This window comes from Chroicocephalus ridibundus, chromosome 11 (assembly GCF_963924245.1).
Source record: "Chroicocephalus ridibundus chromosome 11, bChrRid1.1, whole genome shotgun sequence".
Lineage (NCBI taxonomy): Eukaryota > Metazoa > Chordata > Aves > Charadriiformes > Laridae > Chroicocephalus > Chroicocephalus ridibundus.
In genome coordinates, this window is record NC_086294.1 from 16,680,960 (window position 1) to 16,699,800 (window position 18,841).

At 46.3% G+C, this 18,841-nt stretch overlaps 1 long non-coding RNA gene across 3 annotated transcripts in view; it reads right to left on the reverse strand.

Moving 5' to 3' along the window:
• Positions 1-18,841, reverse strand: part of LOC134522177 (uncharacterized) — a 52,297-nt gene that overhangs the window by 23,721 nt on the left and 9,735 nt on the right. For all 3 annotated transcript variants that reach the window (XR_010072957.1, XR_010072956.1, XR_010072955.1), the window contains exons 3-4: positions 17,836-17,924; positions 529-1,144 (exon numbers count right to left, since the gene is read on the reverse strand). This is a non-coding gene — a long non-coding RNA (uncharacterized LOC134522177). The remainder of the gene's footprint in view (positions 1-528; positions 1,145-17,835; positions 17,925-18,841) is intronic.

Here is an 18,841-nt window from a genome sequence, read left to right on the forward strand (position 1 = left end):
GGCTTCAGTATTCTCAGGGGGCGACAGAGATACAGAGGATCTCTGCGTTGCACAGCCGCTGACCATCCTAACTGCCCACAGCTGTGCCAAAACCAGAAATCTGACTTGCACAGCACCCACTTCAGTGCCCCGAGTACCTCATCAATTAACCACTTGGCGTGTAGGATCAAAGGTAGGAAATGCCTCGTTACCCAGGACGGTTACGCAGTGAGGAAGGTTTTACCCAAAACACACAGAAGAAATGGATTACTCCTGTCCCAGAGCTCATCACACATTTGTAGCTACACCAGGACAGAGCGCCTTCCAGTGCTCGGCTTGTTCTACCTGCATTTTCAGTTTCCCTCTCCCTCCTTCTCTCTACCACTCCTTTACTTACTGGGAAAGAGCAAAGATGAAGTTTCTCACAGTATTTAGCAAGAACACCTACATGATGGAACTGCTTTCCAAGTCCTTGGGCACCATTAAGCAAGCCATGGGCTTATTACCAGTGCAATCCCCGAGTACTGGGCTACCAAATACCAGACTCACCCTTTTCCTTCCAAGAGATTTTTGTCAGTATTATGATGTCCACAGCACATCTCAGACACTCCAGAAATAAGGATTTGTCAAAGGTACAAAAGGAAATAGTCCCAGGAACAGCAATACCTCAGGTGACACACCGACCATGTGCCAGCAGGGGACATAACAAACTCAGTTAAACGCATGCAGGGCTTGCGTTCATATCATTCTCCTGGAGCCAAATTGAAGCCTGCTTTTCCTTGTCTGCTGTTTACTCCACCTAAGTGCCAAATGACATTAACATGAAGGCTCCCTGAAATTCCATCTCACTAACATTTAAAAATATGCTATTGATTGGTGCCTGTCTTGTGTCGGGACTTGTCAGCAAGCTGCTGTGAAGGACATGCGAATGAAGCGGGGCGCTCTTCAGAGACGTTCTGCTGCAGAAGGGGAAGGTTCGGAGCGCTCAGCAGCTAACTGCAGTTCCCAAAGGGATACGTACACTTTGGTAATTGAGATGATTCCAGTTTCCCAAGCCAGATGGCCAACTGATCTGATATCATAGAGCGCATGGCCAGACTTAAGCGGTTTGTCATGCCTCATTACACAGGCTGCTTCCATGTCTAGTTGCACATCTTCAGATCCTCTGGAGAAAAAAAGAGTAAAAAAAAAATAAAAATTACTCCCCAAACTGGCAGAAGATACAGGTACAGCAACACCCTTGTTAAAAACTAAGCCTTGAACCTTCTTAGGGAAATTAGTGTACTTCCATTGTCATAGGCAACTTTTTCCAGGCAAGTATTTTGCTCTTCAAATACTTCCAAAACGTGAAGTTGTTGGATGTCACAAAGAAACGACATTTACAGGTCAACTGCCTCATTTTAAGTGTCATGAAAGGTCAGGACAAACTCAGCTCTACATCACTGCCCGGGTCTACTTACTCTGCTTTGATTCCCACGGAGCAGCAGCCCGTGCTTGTTGGGGCAGACTGGGAGGACCAGCAATCCCTTTCTGCACGTTACTGGGAGGTGCCTGCAACGCTTCCTGCACGAGCACTGTGTCAACTCTTCTTCCCAAGCACCCCAGACCTCTCAGTCTGCCAATTTACCACACCTTACACTGACTCTACTATAAAGTATAGTGAAAGCGTTCAGACACTATTCTCAATTAATTTATACAGCTGCATTTAGACAAAACCCCAAGAGAATCCAAACCTGCTGAGCTGACTGTCGAGTCAGCACGAGCATGAACCGCCTGAGCTGTCGAGTTCCACAATCACACTTGCCATTCCGCCAGTAAATCTGCAAGTCCCACATATTTTTCTCCTGCTGGCCTCCATGTAAATATGCAGAGCCTGACTTTATGAAACAATCAGATTTTTTCTTCGCTCAGTTTTGAAAAGAAGAAAGAAAAACAACCAAAATTCTTTCCCCATCTTACTCTTTTATTGTATTGACATTTTGTCTTTTTATCTCTGGAGACCAGGGTTAAAGTTCCAACTTGGTCACAAGTCACAGGACTTGATGGAATTGCTTCAGTCCCTAATACGTTATTTGTCCACATCATAAAACTATTATCGCACAATCTGTCATTATTAGCCATTCCTGTTTGGCCAAGGCAGCAGGTTGTATTGGTCACACCTGAAGTACAGGCTGGGCTGGGCAAGTTAGCTAACACAGCAACTACCTGCACAAGGCATCCCTTTAGCTAGGGGAATTGTCCCCTTTTTCGAAAAAGAACCACATCTGCACAGAATTTCGGTGGAGCGGTTATTTCATAGGTATATTTCCTGCTAGACTTTTATGGGTACAAACTATTTTTTGCACTGGAGAAAATCAAGGCAGTATTATGCTTAGATTGTATCTAATTAATTTTTCATACTAAGAACCTTATCAATGCCAGATGGCTGGTACGTGGCCATTTAGAAAGCAGAAAGCATCAGTCAGAAAAAAACCAAAGCCCTCAGCTTCGTCCGCTGAGCCCCCTTTTCACCTAGGGCCTTGCTAGTTGAATTGTATTATATACCTTTGAACAGGGAAGTAATCTGAGAGGAGCGTGAATCTTTATGATTTTAACGCATCCATTTCCCTAGCCTTCAGAATTATTCTTTCCCATACAAGCCAAGGGTAAAATACAGGAGCCCAGAATATTAACCCCTGAGTTACCTTTTGCTAGGTTAAAAGATCTTTGGGTGGTCTTCATCACCACCTAACTTGGGGCCGTTGAGAAAGACACACAGGGAAACGGGCTGCTGTGGCTCCCGTTGTCACCTTCCAGGTACATTTTGCCAGCTGGCAAAGGACGAGCATCCCCACCAGGACAGCCGGGCAAGGGACAGAGAGCGCTGCTGAATCCAGCACAACCGCAATCAGACTCGGTGTTTGTCACTGCTGGTGCAGGGAGGAGCAAAGCCCCCGTCTCCCTCCTGCGCAGGTGAAGCCGGGGCTTACACAAACAGCGCAAAGGCATTTCTGTCCTCTTTACGCCAGGCTACCCGCTGGCTAACATTTGCCAGAATGTCACAGGAAAAGGAAAAAAAAGGCTCCTTAATTATAGTCCTTCTGTTGTTCGACTCAGGGGTTTTATTAAAAGGAAAAAAGCATGGAGAGCAGCTAATCAGCTGCTCCTAACAAATAAAGTTCTGGAGATTGATTTTTCAAGTGATTAGCGGTGCAAACACGCATTCTCACAACTCAAAACTTTTGCATTTTTATCCAACGGCTATTTTCATTAACCAAGAAAGGATCAGAGAGGGACAGTTAGCAGCCAATACTAGCCTCAAATACTAATGGCTTTTTTACTGCAGCACAAAAACCTATACTGCAGCTTTGTTTCCACGGTCCCAATAGCTCCGGAGGTTCCATAAGCAGCTTTAATTAGAAGCAAAAGCTGTTGCTGTACCTTTGCACATATGATTCTTTCATGACAAAACATCACTGGCTGGATAAAATGCCATTCAGCTTCACACAGGCCATTCACCATCTCCAGCAGCACTTAGCACTGTTGCCCCCATGCTCGAGTTAGAAGCTCTAATGACGGAGCAGAGCAGCTGCCAGCAACTTATGAACTGAAATAGGAGTTGAAATAGCTTAGAGACAGATGATACACCCTGAAGGGAGCTAACAATAAGCGTGGTGGCATCAGGCAGCCTGTATTTTTGCTGTGCTTCTTCCCATACCTGCTAGTCTCTCGAGGTACTGAGCACTCGCAGCTGACTGTGCTGCTGGGACTGGGAGCGCCAGGTCCACGTAAAGCCAAGCCTCAAAAATTACAGTCTGTGTTCTATGGGCTCACTAACTAGATTTAGTTTAAACCTCCAAAAAGGCCAGCTTTAATAAAGTAATCGCTTGTCTACCACTTGTTGCCTAATTTCATTAAGACAAAAGCAATACAAGTTTCACCAGTGACAACATCTTTCTGAGCAATAGACTAGACGGGGAAAATGTGTTTGCTCCCACAAACAACTAATACATTTCCACCTCCCTGGACCCATATACACTGGTGACAGGAGATGGATTTTTTTATTCCCTTGTGCTCCTTTTCACCAGCCATACCCAAGAGAACAGGCTGGATGAGCTTTGCTGCCGACAACCTGAAGAGAAAACAACAGGGGATTCTCCTTCTCCCAAACATGAGTTTCTGTGTCGTTCCCAAACACCAGTCCAAAATCCTCTGGACGGCAGCGAGTTAGCGTTTGTAAGAATAGGTGAGAAATGCACGTGCGAAGCTAAACACAGCAGCGTGTAAAGCAGCTACGCTGGGGAGTGAGAGACTCTCAAGCCATGCTTCATCTTGCCAAGTGGAAACTGCAGACAAGGAGAGACTGGTTGGGCTCTCACCCCCGGGAGGCTGCGTCCTGCCTCCTCCATGGCTTCTCCTTTACACAGCACAGCCTGGCTCACCCTCCCTGCTGTGAAACGCCTCTCTGGCACTTCTCCACTGAAATGGTCCTGACACACTGTTGGATGTGATTTCAGACTCCCAGGTGGACAGCGGGCCAGCCCTGCCCGCACCGCAGCAAGGACCTCCACAGGCCCCCAGAGGAGTTAAAATGCCCCAAACTCATATTGGAAGACAAGATATTCCACCATCAAGGAAATACATTTAGGCTGTGAATACTTTGGTTTCCAGCAGCTGGAGAGGGAGAAGAAGGGGAGCTGATGCTTTTAGTTCATCCTCACCAAAGCAACCTTAGTCTTGCTTAACACAGAGACAGTTTATGGCAGGTCTTAGATTCTATTCTTTCAACCTCTTACAGCTTCCAAGATGCAGCATTAATGCCCCGGGAAGGCAGAAGACTCTGAATTAAGGGCCTGGTTGTCACGCGAGTTGTTACAGCCCTCCCACTTTCACCCACTGGGCTCTCATTACAGAGCACCACAGGATATTCACTTACACCGACGACTGGAGCGTCACAGCGTTCTGGCAGAGTGATTTTTCCTCTAGTCAAATGCCATCATTTACAATTAGTGCAGTTGCTCAGGACACTGTTACCAAACCTGCAGTTAACAATTACAATTAACTGTTGGTGATGGGAGAAGCATGGATTAAAGCACTGTCTATACATCACACAGATCCGTATAAACTACTCTTCAGAAAGACATTTCATGCTGTATCTGCAAACCCAGCCTTTTCATTGCACTGCGTTTCATCCACTCCTGCACAGGGATTAGAGCAGGTCGGTGGGACCAGGACAGAATGTGACTATATGAGCTTGTCCCTGCCCAAGATTTGGGGCTCCTAGATCACCTTCTCAGGCCTCCAGGGTGAGCTGGTCTCATAGAGATCAGTGAATTCTTTCCAGTCTCAATCCCAGGTTTGTTTTTCCTCTCCAAACTGCCTGCACAAGAAGCTCTTAGACCAAAATTTCACTCCCAAGAAAAGTTTTGCCCCAGTGCAGAGCAGCTGGAAAGCCACATACAGTTGTTTCCTAAGAATTGCTCTCTTGAGGAGAAATCCACTGCCTAATTTGGGGCTGTCACAAAATTCCATGTGCCCCAACCTCCGCTTTCTGGCCCTTGGCACTGATGGTGGAAGCCAGAACTGGCAATAGCCATTGATAGTTTTCTGGACCCTGAATTACACTAGACATTGGTGCAACGTATCCACTTCTTCTTCCCCTTATGGAGCTTTAAAATCATAAAAGTATAGATGAATACAATACGGGACCTGAAAGTAAAGGTTGACTCTTCGTGCTTACACAGGCTCAGAGATAATCTCGCTGCAGTTCTCAGTGGAATTAATTCATGCACTGTGTGCACATAGTGTTACCAAGATATGAGAAGGAACGCATTACATAAATACACATTTATCGTAGGGAGTGGAACAGCTGAGACTAATTTTCATTTTTGCTTCTGCACTTAGATATGCTTTGTAGATATTTTCCTTCAGCACGTGATTCAATCCATCACAATTAAAGTAACACAATGTAATCTTTCCTTTGATTTAATTGTTCCCCTTCTGCCAGATATACAAGTTCAAAATACATTCAAAGTAATATTTAAAATAGATTATTTTCAAAATTAGTACAAATCTCCTAATGGGTTCAGAATTACATGCTGGGAGTCTTGCAATGCATTGATTTTTGGTACTTAATTTTAAAAGATTTCCAAAGTACGTCAGCATGAATCTGAGCTGATATTTCCCAGGGAACTCTAATGGACTTGGGTATTCAAATCCCTCGGAAGATCAATCTCCAAGACCAGGCTGGACGGGGCTTTGAGCAGCCTGGTCTAGTGGGAGGTGTCCCTGCCCAGGGCAGGAGGGTTGGAACTAGATGATCTTTAAGGTCCATTCTAACCCGAACCATTCTTTTTATCCTGTGCGCTGCTGCAAACGCTCTCCTTCCCAGAGCTGCCCTCTCAGATCCAGGACGGTGCCACAGCCCACGGAGGACGGAGCCCTGCCTCCTCGCAAGGCAGCAGCCCACGGCATCTGCATCTCATGTACTTACACAGCTCAGGAGCAAAGCTCTAGGGAAGGTCACAAATACAAGGTCAGAAGGAGAGACACATGGAAAGACACCAAGCAGAAATTCAGATGGTGTCCACTTCTCTGACCCTCAGGGAGAGGCAATGAAGTTACAAAGCCAAGCTACATGCCCCAGCAACTTTGCTCGCTGCTAGCTTGGGCAGATCTGACCTGACAACTTAAAAGCTTTTACTAATAGTTCCATAAGCTTGCCCAAGGTAAAGCATATGTACATACAAATACGCTTGTTAAATAGCAAACAAGAGCTATGCTCAGAGCTTTTGCACTCTCCTGTAACCAGGAGACAAGTGAGGAAGAGCAATTCAACATCACCCCAATTAATGAATGGGATTTCTTCTGTCCCTTCCTTCTATCTTCCATGTCCTGATTTTGTTTTCAACTCCCTTCCCTTGCTGTACCTCCTGAATGTTTAGTTTCACGTCCAGGCTCTGCAATGGAGAAATGCCAATGTTGATGCTTCCTAGGGGAAGAACTGAGGACTACTTAGCATGGGACAGATGAACACTTTCAGCAGGGACACCAAGTACTGGAGCGCACTTGGTGTCCCTGCCGACATCCTCAGATTGCAGAGCCACTGGCAATAATTTTAGTGGAAATGGAATGCACCACCACTATAAGGATTTAAGTTTTCATTAGCTGTTGACACAGGGTTTTATACCAGCAGTAGCACTGTTTTGTCAGGAACCCTTCCCGAGTAAGTGATTCAAAGGAAATGATTACCCAAAGGAAGCTGCAAGTGTCCACATCATGGTGAAGCCCTTGCCATTCCTCAGCACAGCCATCCCAGAGCTCTCTAACTACTCAGCAAGACAAGGATGCTAAAATCACCAACATGTTCAAACCCTTACTGTAGCAGGTATGCAGCCAGAGCTGGAAAATAGCCTCAGAAAAGAAACTGGTGTAAAAGGAGTAAAAACTCACAAGTTGTTTTTTTCCCATTTTCAAACGTCTCCCTGTGTCTGGCAGGCAGAAAGCGGCGGGCAAGCACATGCAATGGGCTTTAGAGGGTCAGGATGGGAACAAAAGTCAGTAACGTCCTCCCAGCTCACTGTCCCCCCAGCTGAGCTTACACAAAAAGCAACGCTGCTCTGTCCCAGGCGGACTGGGGTATTTCTGTGTCACATTGCACCACCCGGTACAAACCTGTCCTGGAGGACACCAGCATTGCTGCACATCACCTATGAGCATAGGCCGGTGAGGAAAGGGTCCCTGTTCTCACACTCAGGTGGGCTGGAGCAGGGGTTGGGGTCCCAAACCTCTCCCTTTCATTCTCCGCACACTGAACGATGCAAGTGAGCCGGGATGGCAAGGCAGTAACGGACGGCCAGCAGACGGAGAATTGGCTATTTTCAGCACTCAGCGACTTGCTAAGAGTGAGACGTGGCTTTTGGAGTTGATCTCCACCCCAAACTGGCGTCAGTGGAGGAGCAAGCTGACCAGACGTGCACTAATGGATCAAAAGGCCTGTGTCTCTCCTGCTTCACGTATGAACTGAGGACCATTCTGCACAGAACCACTGAATACAGTTATTTACACCAGCGTTGCAAGATCCAGACCCTTTGTCTCCATATACCGAGTTACTTCACATAGCTGTTCTATGCCAATTAAAAATTGCCTAATTCTTTACTTATATACTCATAAATTAATACATCAGAACTCATGTTGTTACTTTTCATGTACACGTTACTATTAGTCTATCCCACCCAGAGACTTGGAGCTAAAGGAAATCTTTCATGTTTAAATCAACGGAAGGTTTTCCCCTCATCTTCAATGGAATTAAATGAGACTCTCTATTGCATTGTGACACTGATTGTGACACGATGCATGTTAGTATGTGCATCAAAACATAACAGCATAGCAAATCCTGTTAGAATAGAGCCTTATCAAAGAAATGATTGACAGGAAATATGTTCTCCAAAAATAACCACAGTGTTTGCTCCTGGCACTCACACAAAGGATATCTTTGAGCCACAGTTCCTATCTTTGCCAAGTGAAAAACACAGAAAGACTATTTTTTTTCCCCATTTTAATTGTACATATGACATTTTAAAAAATAACATCAACATATTTTAAAGAGAATTTTTACTTTTTGATGTATGTTTATTATTTTCTATAACACATTGACAACATATAAACAAAGCAAATTAGCAATGATAGAGCAAGCTAACAGAATCTGTGCATCAATTTAATGCTCACTTGCACAAAGGAAATAAGCAGGGACGTGAATCCTTCTAAAATACAGCATGGACACAAGGAACCATCTATATGGTTTGAGCTGCTAGAAAACTAAAAGCATGTCATAGCAGTTATAACTTTGTGAGGTCTTTAACTACAATTTCTTCTGCTTATTCCTGTAATCACAGCTTACCTCTTTCTAACAGAATGTGCCTGACAAGCTTTCTCTTGCCTCTGCCACCTCCAAGCCATACAAATAATTAAGAAGCAACCTCATTTACAGCAGGTGTGAATAAGGTGTTTGTTGAACGCAGGGTTGTTAATGATGTAAAGGTTGGGGCCACAGCCACAGTGAGAACCGAGTCACCCAGAAAGACAGGCTGCTAGGCCAGGTTAAAATAGGGGCTAAAATTCCTGGTCATGGCCATCACGTACCCACACACGGTCCTGGCCAGGGGAGCTGACAAAGCAGCTCATCCCCTCCTGCGACTTCACCAAGCTGCTGCCTGAACCAGCCCCTGAGGGTGCTGGTCTGTGCCCACCCCAGGTGATACAGAGCTGTGTCCCACCCATCAGCCACAAAGCAGCAATCAGGTTATTTTTTTGTTTGTTTCTTTGGCCGCAACCCACGGCAGCAAGGCACCAAAGATGAGGAGGAGAATTACAGGAGGAATTATAGCCACTAGCGGCCTATTAAGTTGCTTGCTGGGTACTTCTAGCGCCAGTTCCTAATGTTCCAGGCAAAAGCTTGAAGCTGCCATCAGTGAAGCACTGAAACCTCCCAGCTTTCCTCCAAGCTCCCACAGCAGCATCTCGCTTACAAGAGGGACCCCCACGGACTGCACCGGTCTCCCTCTCAGTAGCCACAGGCAATGTTGACTTGCCCCCGTATTGTAGAGCTTCCTCAAATGGGCTCGATCTCATAGTCCTTACTTGGACACTTGTTCTATTAATTTTAGCCAGGCTATTTGGGATTAAACACAAAACCTTCCCAATTTGCATCTTCCTTGTGATGCGGGGGACAGCAACAGCCACTGCACGCTGACAGCTCAGCTGGGACATGTGCAAGTGTGGATTTGTGGACTGCAAGTAGATGCTAGGGACCTGTAAATCAAAAAGAATAAAAAACCTCCAAACAAAACAAAACAAAAAAAAACCCACAAATCAAAACAAACAAAGCCCCCACAACTCTGCTGTGGCCTTAATTTCACAGCTTAAATGCACAATAATATTTCACCTGCTCGTTACAAGCTGTAAGATGTTCTGCTGAAGTTATTTGTGGTTTGCCTGAACAGGCACAGAGTGCTGGTGCCATCTGCTGTTTGCTGGGTATTGGCAGGCAAGCCCAGGCAAATCAAATAACAACAAAAGAAAATTACTTGATAAATTAATATCTGGCATAAATGAAAATCCATCAGATGCCTGGGGGTCTCCTGTGGCAGTTTAAGGAAAACAGGGTTTTAGACAAGATTGATTTACATGGGAAATATCACAAGCAAATCCTTGCTGACACAGTCCGTAAGGCCTCATGAAATCAGACACAACACCCTTATAGAAGTAAAGTGCAGGATAAAAACAGAGACAGACACTTACTTGTAGGGCTGAAGGTACTTTTAGCTTTTAGCTTGCTCAGTTACTTTTAGCTCCTCAGCCAGAAGCATGACTCTTGGAGCTCAGAAACCGAGCAGTCCCGAGGAGGAAGTACCAAGGGCTGTTCCTAAGAATGTATCTACTTTCAAGGACACAGAGAACCAGATGCACATATAAAACCCAGACAGAAACCCCTCCTGCTCTCATCCAGCGCCTCCACCGAAGGCACTGCCAGAGGCTTATGATTCCCTACCCTTCATGCCATTGACTGCCACCTTCCAACCTCTCCTGGAGCCTTCCTCAGCCACCCTCTTCCTCGCATCCCCCAGCCGAGCCACCCCTGCTTTTGGGACCCCCTCATCAGGGGCTGGAGGTGACAGATCCCCAGCGAAGCAGGTCCCGGCTGCCCTGTCAGGGAAGGTGCTGCCTTGTGACAATGTGGCTGGTCAGCAGCAAGGCTGAGCACTGGGACATGTCTGCCCAGCGTGGGGACAGGGCACCAGCCCCGTCCCTGCCAGGGTGAGGACAGGAGACTATCGCAGCCAGTGACTGGGGGACTGGAAACACAACCACTTGCCCCACTGCCTTTTCAAGATGCTCGGTTTGTGTCCAGACCTGATACAGAGACAGCAGCTCACAAGATAATTGTTTGACAAGGGAGGATATTATTTTGCTGGGGCCCAAATCAGCTGCTTTGTATGAGAATCATTCCCACTGTCCTTCCAGAGAGTTATTTATACTGACAATTGTGCTCTGCCTTAAGCATTTAAGCTTGCTGTCCCATCAGAAAACAGGTTTCATGCTAGATAAAGTGCCTCTTCCTACCCGTACCAGTCACTAAACACTGATAAAAAGTGCTATGCCATACAGAGAAGGCGGGTAGAATATTTCTGGCAGGGCACAGACAATGTAATTTTCAAATGTCCTTGCTTATGGGCATTGAAGCCTGGAGACGTGAGGGCCAGAGGTGCTTGTGTGGCCATCAAGAGAGCTGCAGCTGTTGGGATGGCATTCGGAATATGCAGAGGGAGCTTCTGCCAGAGCTAAAAACAGAAAGCCTGGGCGGCGTGAGCAAAGTGCAGGCGATCTGCATGCTCCATTTGTTCTGACCATCTCTGGCTGAGGCACGCCAAAAGGAAAAGTCTCTGCTTTTACCCATTTTCTCTGCCTCAACAAATGGACTCTGTTCTCCTAAGCACCAAAGGGTGCCAATTTTAAGACCACTGCCACAATGGGAAACGGAACATCAGATCACGATGAACGCAATCTTTTCTGCTCTAGCATGTGGCTTGCTTAGGGAAAGGCCAGGATAAAACATCCCGCTCTGGAAATATCACAGTTCCAGCTGGATAAAACCTAGACCACATCCATGGGGGAAACACACATACATTTTTGACATATTTTGTGGAGCCTGTATCATGATGTAGCCAGCAGGGGTTTGGTAGGACCCAGTCTGGGGGCACATCAGTACACTGCCTCTGTAGATATCAGGGTATGGGTCCTATGCAGGACTGGCAGACACCCAACAATGTTCACCACTCCTCAAATTGCCTACAGATAAGTCTGTATAGCCCAGATTGGCACAGGTTTAAGTTACAGTGGAAAATATATTAGATATGTCAAAATATCTGAGGCTAAACCCAAGGGAATGCTGCCAGAAAGCATAGCTGTAAGATCATCCAATAAACGGATGCCTCAAGGCATCGTATAGTAACGTCTCTACTGCAACACTGTGAGTGAACTTTAATTTGAGGCTAGTCAGTCTCCCCATTAAAATGCTGCTCCTGGGATTCTGCATGTGGAGACCAAGCAGGCACCTCTGCTAAGTTGCTTTCAGAAGTTAATGCCGACGGATGATGGAGGACATCTGCCAGCAATGCCACTTTTGTTATGAAATAACACGGTTCCAAATTACTCCTGCTCACCTGCAATCCTTTTCCATCACACTTGCTCAATCCCCTTGAAGTCTACAAACATGTACCAGCATAATTTATAAGAGTATTTGCCTAACAGCGACAGCAGCAGAGATAATTTACACCAAGATACCCACGATAAGCACCTAGACTAAAACTAGCAGTCTGTCTGGTTCAGTGAGAACATCAGATCTTCAGTGGAACAGTAACTAACGGCAGGAGAAAGGTGAAATGTGTCCTGTTGTCCAAATATTGCCCTCATGTAAACCTGCATTGCTGCTCTGAAGCCAGAGGAACTGTACCCATCCAAACTTGGGCTTGGACCAGTATGCTATCAAAGATGGAGACAGCCCAACAATTGCTGCTCTCAGACAGGCTTGGTTGAGTTTAATCAGCCAGACTTGGCTGAGTCTACTGGTGAGTCCAGTTTCAGACAGGTTTGACTAAGTGTAGTCAGCCAAACTTGGCTGAGTCTATTGGTATTTACCACCCACTTGGAGACCTCAGTGGTGAGAAGACAGGAGGGAGGGCTTGGGGAGCCTCCCGGCACACACACTCACTCCACCGCCCCTGGACCACAGGCAGGCTGTGACAGCTTCTGGCAATGACACCTCTGTGTGACTTAAACCTGCCCAAGTCTCTCCTCCTCTGTTCGCAGATGATTACTTTTAACTTGCAATCATGTTCATTGCACTTCGCTGAGGATCTCTTAGTGGAAGAGCCCCGACTATTACCAGCACTGGGCACCACCACCTTCAAACACATACCACAGGCAGATGGAGAAGACTGTCCTTAAACACCTATCTGCTCAGCGTCCTCTCTGCCAGCAGCTGGCCTCAACCAGCCTCTGACTACCAGAGGTAAACCACTCTTTGGGGTGATCCCCAGCTGGGGCTCCTCTCTCTCCCGAAATTCACAGCACCGCCAAGCTCCCTCCCTATCCCAAGCTCCCTTGTGACATGAACACCAGCTTACGCTCAGCTGCTTCGTGCAATAGTGGGAAGATGTGCTGGATTTCCTCACAAAAGTGAGAAGTTTCTGCCTGAAGTCTGAATCCAGCCAGAAGAATTAATTCAATTCTTACTGTGAAAACTACCCTAGACACCAACTTGCCAGTGAAGATACCTGGTTTCTCCACACGGCAGATTCATTCATTTTCACACCAAGACCATTTGTTATCTACATTCCTCCATTCAGAAAACCCTTTTGGAAAAATAAAAATTAAAAAAAAAATAAAATCACTACTCATCTGTCTCAGAGTTTGATGCGGTATAAATTGAAATATCATTTCAGAAGCGCCTGGCGAAGCTCTTCAGGAAGAAGGGCCCCAGCATTTGTGGCCTTTGCGCCAGCTGCTTTTCCATTTTGGGAAGGGTTTAAGATGGCTGGAATAGCCAGTCTCTTCCCACCAGCCCTGCATTCAAGCCGGCGTCAAAAGTTCATCTGATAATTACCCCATCAAGAGGTGAATAATAGTTTCAATTCCTTGGGCTAGATTGTCTAGCTAGAGGATCCAAGTGAATCCCATTGACTTGCAGCAGAGTTGCTTGTCCACAGGAGGTGCGCAGCAGCTCTCCTGGAGGTCCAGACCCTGCCTCAGAGGTCTTCAAGCACAGATGCGAACAGGAGAGGCACAAGACTGCCAAAGGAAGCAGGCACGAGCAGGTGCAGCTCCCAGAGCATCCCTATACCATAGTCCGTGCTGGAGGGGAGGATCCACACGTCCTCAGGCCCAGATGGCCTTGATACAATTTGCAGTGACAAAAAAAATTATATAGCCATTAATAGCAGTGCCAGGAAAGAGGCTTTAGCCAAAAGTAATTTATACCTTTTTGCACAGCTTCTGGGACTCGGCATGAATGAAGCAGGCAGGGAACTGGAAAAATTTAGGAGCCTGTGCTTGCAGGAAACCCAGCTGCAAGTCGTATTTTCAAAGTGGGAATCTGGGGAAGACATCCAGAATCCCACAAAAGGTAACTAATTCAGCATACCTGAGACTGCTGGGTAGGGCTTCGCAAAGCAGCTGGGTTATTTTCATGGACACAAAACTGATAAGGGCTGACAATGCCAAGACTGAACGGTCTAACACCCCGTTGGCCTTCAGCTGTGGAAGTGCAGTGCTATGGTAGAAGATAAGATCCAATTTGTTTATAAACACTTTCAGAGTGATGGGCGGCTTTGCTTGGGTATGGCTCATCCTACCCTTTATGCTTCTACACAAAGCAATTCCCCCAAACGAGCTGTTAACCGGTGTTTTGCAGCACAGGAATTTCCGGGTAAAACTTGCTGCACTAACACTGGCCACTGACACCACCCTGCGCTTCAGAAATGCCCTCACTCCAGCTCCTCCCCTACCTCGCTGAATGATGCACCTTGCTTGAAATTTAAGCTCATAATGGCACTGTGCTTCTGCCATCATCAAAATATTACTTCAGCTCCCATGAGCTTTACGCAGCTCTTCTACCAAGTCTGGAGGATGCTAATGTGAAACTGTTTAAGTCAGCAAGACATAACGCTGGCTCCACCGACCCAAGCTATCCCTCTGCATTCCTCAGCATTCAGGGAAGGGGAGTAGCTCAGGTTTTCTTTATATCCCAAGTGAATAGGAAATTCTTCACATTCCAGATCTCTGTAAGAGTCCTGCTTCTAATGAAGTTTTGCTACACTTCTCTTTCTTGGCCCTTTTTCAATGTAGAGACTCACAATCAACCTGAGCTGGCGTCTTTCCAGCACTCAGAACTACTAGCATGATAAATTATAAGCAACTACAGATCTGGCCACCATTGTATCTCACAACAGTGGACCTGTTTTGTTCCAGCTAATGGTGCTGTTCTGTTGACTTTCAAACATGCTGGGGAGAATAAATTGCTGCAGTTTATTCCCATACAGCTGACATTCCCGCCATGCCATCACTCACAAGCAGGGATCTGAACATTAGAAATGTAACCCACCACCCCAGACAGCCTTCAGTCCTCGGAGGGGAGTCAGTGGAGAGGAGATTCCACTTCAAGACTCAGCGCTGACTCAAGCTGCTGGCAGCAAGAGCTCCAAAACCAAACCGATGGCTTAGAGAGGTAAGTAACGCTTTAATTTCTAGTGTACTAATCATGTTCTCAGATTACGTGAGAGCTTTTCAGGGGATGGAGAGGAGAGGCAAGGATATGATTTTCAATTTCAGATAGCAGCGTTCCCTTTTCTGGCACACTGAGCTCTGCTCTTACCTTTAGGCTCATCAAGGGTGGTCATTTGAGCACCCTGGCAAGCCAGGAGCTCAAACCTCACAGCATGCCTGGCTCCGTCCTCCTGCCTGCATGAGCATCTCTTACCCTCACACCCAGGAAACCCAGGAAGACTGTGGTTTCCAAAGCAAGAGAGGACACCACTGCCAACCAGCAGGCATCCCGGCTCCACAGCTCGTGTACAAGGGGTGAAGCCATGATGAGCTTTATCCTCTTGAAATCTCACTTCATTAATGAGATACTTTGCAAGCAGCCAATGCAGCACTACTGCATTCAGTGTCTTAGGCTGAGAGAAGAGGCAAACAGTCCACAAGACACTCAGCTGGGGTGTGGGCCTAGTTGTGCAGCAGAGCATCAACTGGAGTCCACAGCATCCTTCTAAACATGGCTTACAAGCGGGTTAAAAAGAAAAGAGAAGGGATCGAGTTGCTACAGGGTAGAAAGCAGCCAGAAAATACAATGCAACTTCTCAGTAAGAGTCTTCTTGTAGCATTGGGAACTCTACGTAGTGGAAGTCACCAGAACCACAGGCTTGGGATTTGGATTTAGTCTTTCAGCCCTTGCTCCACCTTTCAGCAGCAGCGCACTCATCCTCTAACAGCACATCATTTGCTGCCACAAAACTCCATTGTCCAGCAAAATAACTCAAAGCTACCATTGTGTGCCAGGAAAACACACTACCTCAATATTTCTCTGCAGCAGCCAAGGAGGCAGGACACCCTGTTTGTGCCGCCTGCAACAGGGCGGCAGCAGAGGGTCATCTCAAGCCATGGGCAGAGCTGGGACAGTAACCTCTTCTCCTACCCCAGCAGTGCAGGAGCCCCAGCCCCAGCCCTGTGGCACAATAAACACTTTGCACATTATCTGTAGGCCAAACCCAGAGTGTAGTGAAAACCTGTGCCAGGTGTGGATGGGAGCTTGAGGCCTCCCAGCTCCAAATGACAAAACAGATGAGGATCAAGCATTTTCTTGGCAGGCCAGGGAGTGAGGCAAACCTCTTGAACCTGACCTGCTTCTTGAAAGGAACTTTATTCCCTCTGTTGCCTGGATATCAGCTCTTCTTTTTCGTATTTTGCTTTTCAGTTGTATTAATTAGTAGATTTTGTGTATCCAAGAGCTTTGTCCATAACACTGTGTTATCTCCTAGAGTAATTCCCAGCTGTTTTTGCAAAACGTAGCAAGAAAATTCAGTGGTGCATCTTCACTGCCCAAGAGAGGAACTTTGTCCATTCACCACAAATACTATTAACAAGAGCTATAACTTGCCTCTACTTCTGTTGCTTATTTAACCTATAACATTCTAAATGCATTTACTTGACCAGCTCTCTAAACAAAAGCAAACTTTTTTTTAGCAAGCAGGGCAAAGAGAGGCTCTCCTGTGCCTGCACACATGGCTTCGTATTATCATTTCCTAATTTCCAAAGGCTATGGCTGTCAGGGGACAGCCCCTCGCTGAGTGCCAGGGCTGCTGCAGGCTCTGGTTGCAGCACTAGCTGGAGTTCACAGCCATCTGGACATCGTTGCATTCGGCACTGAACGCTGGCAGGTAAAGTGTTTCCAGAGCAGCTAGAATTACATTAGGCATTTTTGTTTTCCTGAGGATTTCCAGTAATTAGGCACTATAGCTTGCTTAAGGGACACGTGAGCTGGAGTTTAGCAGACACACTATCTCTGTCACTCTCCAGGAGACAGAAAATTCAAGGCCTGCTGTATTTTTAGGGCTTTTCTACCTAGGAAGTTTGTGTCTTAGCTGCCCAAAAGACGGCAATCTGAGCACCCACTGAGATGACTGCCTAGATATACTCTTGAGCAATTAGCATAACATCTAGTAGATCCAGAGACCACCAGTAGCTCAGACTCAGACCACTGCTGGCTTTCGTTAAAAAACATTTTACTGTAGAAAACCTTTTCGCAAGAGGGGAACAGAGCAAGCATGACCAGAAAACCTTTCAACCACTTGTAAACAGAAACAGGTATGCACTAGCATGAAATGCAATACAGGGTGAGAAAAATAAATAAGTCACGCTTCACTTTTCTAATGAAATGGTGTTAAAAATCTAAGCGTTTGGGCACTGCACATCTATGGTTACAAAGCTGTAGCTCTGATTTATATTGAGTCAAGTACAAACTAAAACCAGGCCTGCCCTTCTAGCTTGCCTTTGGGTGGAAATTAACATATTTGCTTTAGCGATGCACTTGGATTGCTTGACAAGCCTGCAGATTTGTATGACACCAGCTGCTTCCATATCAAATGCTGTCCCTGTAGTTAAAATTAGACCGATCATGTTTCCTGGAGGGGTTTCGGCTGTACAGCCCACTGTCGGCCTGCACGAGGGCTGCCCAACAATGAAGAGTTCACTGCTCGGCATAAAGCAGGCACACGGTACTTTGTGGAAGCCCAAATGCCATGGCTATTCTTTTAAACTAACCTTTTCTCCTCCTTGGACACAGGGTACGACACATGTCACTGTCATAAGAGGTGTTTGTGAGAGCTTAAACAGTCCGGTCTTGCTGCTTCCTAGAGGGAAAAAATAACCATTAGAACAGGCATACATTTATTTTTCATTCAGGAAATAGCTGCACAAGTTATTTAATTTTATGCAACACTTTTTGCCAGCTCAATTTTCTATAAAATGGCTTGGGTTTTGTAAAATTATTTCCCTATAAAAAGTTTCCTTTAACTATACAGTGACGGCTTCATTTAGGGAACTTAAATAACAATGGTTTGGGGAATTGGTACTTTTAACTGCTTCATAGCCTATGCTTTAGTTCTACAAACGCCGCTAAACTACAGCGTTTAACAACATTCCGATTATTTGCACTTTGCACACGTGATTTGTGCTCCGTGTAAAAGCTCTGAGGCTGGAATAGTGTTTTACCATGTTTTACAGTGCAACAGGTAGGTCCCTGTTTTGAGCTTCGCGGTGATATGGCAGCATGTGCAATGGGATGACAGTACTCTGAGCATTGCAGGTCTTCCAAACTTGGTTATATGATGCATTCTGGGGCCCAGCAGTTTTGGATAATTACCATGAACCCCGCTAGTGGAACCAGAGCTGTTGGTATAGACTCAGACTCTCTTCTAGATGCCAACAGCTGCCCAGCTTCTCTGGTGAAGAGATCAGAGATAGGGCCTGGCCTAGACACAGGGCTGAGAGCAAGAATTTAAGAGACCCCAGCTCTTCCCCACTGCACAATAGTCCTCCAGCCTCTGCAAGAGCCACGCAAGGCTAAAATGACTGAAAATCCCCTCCTTGTGTTGTCATCAGTGCCAGCTGCATCCCCTGCTCCCTCACTGCTCCTCTCGCACCGCACAGCACTAACATTGTACTCTAGAATCATCTTAAAAAATGTCACTTGAGATAACTCTGCCACTCAGGTAGCAGCAGAGGGAAGAGCCCTGCCCCAGCCTGAGCAGGTGGCGGCCAAAAAACC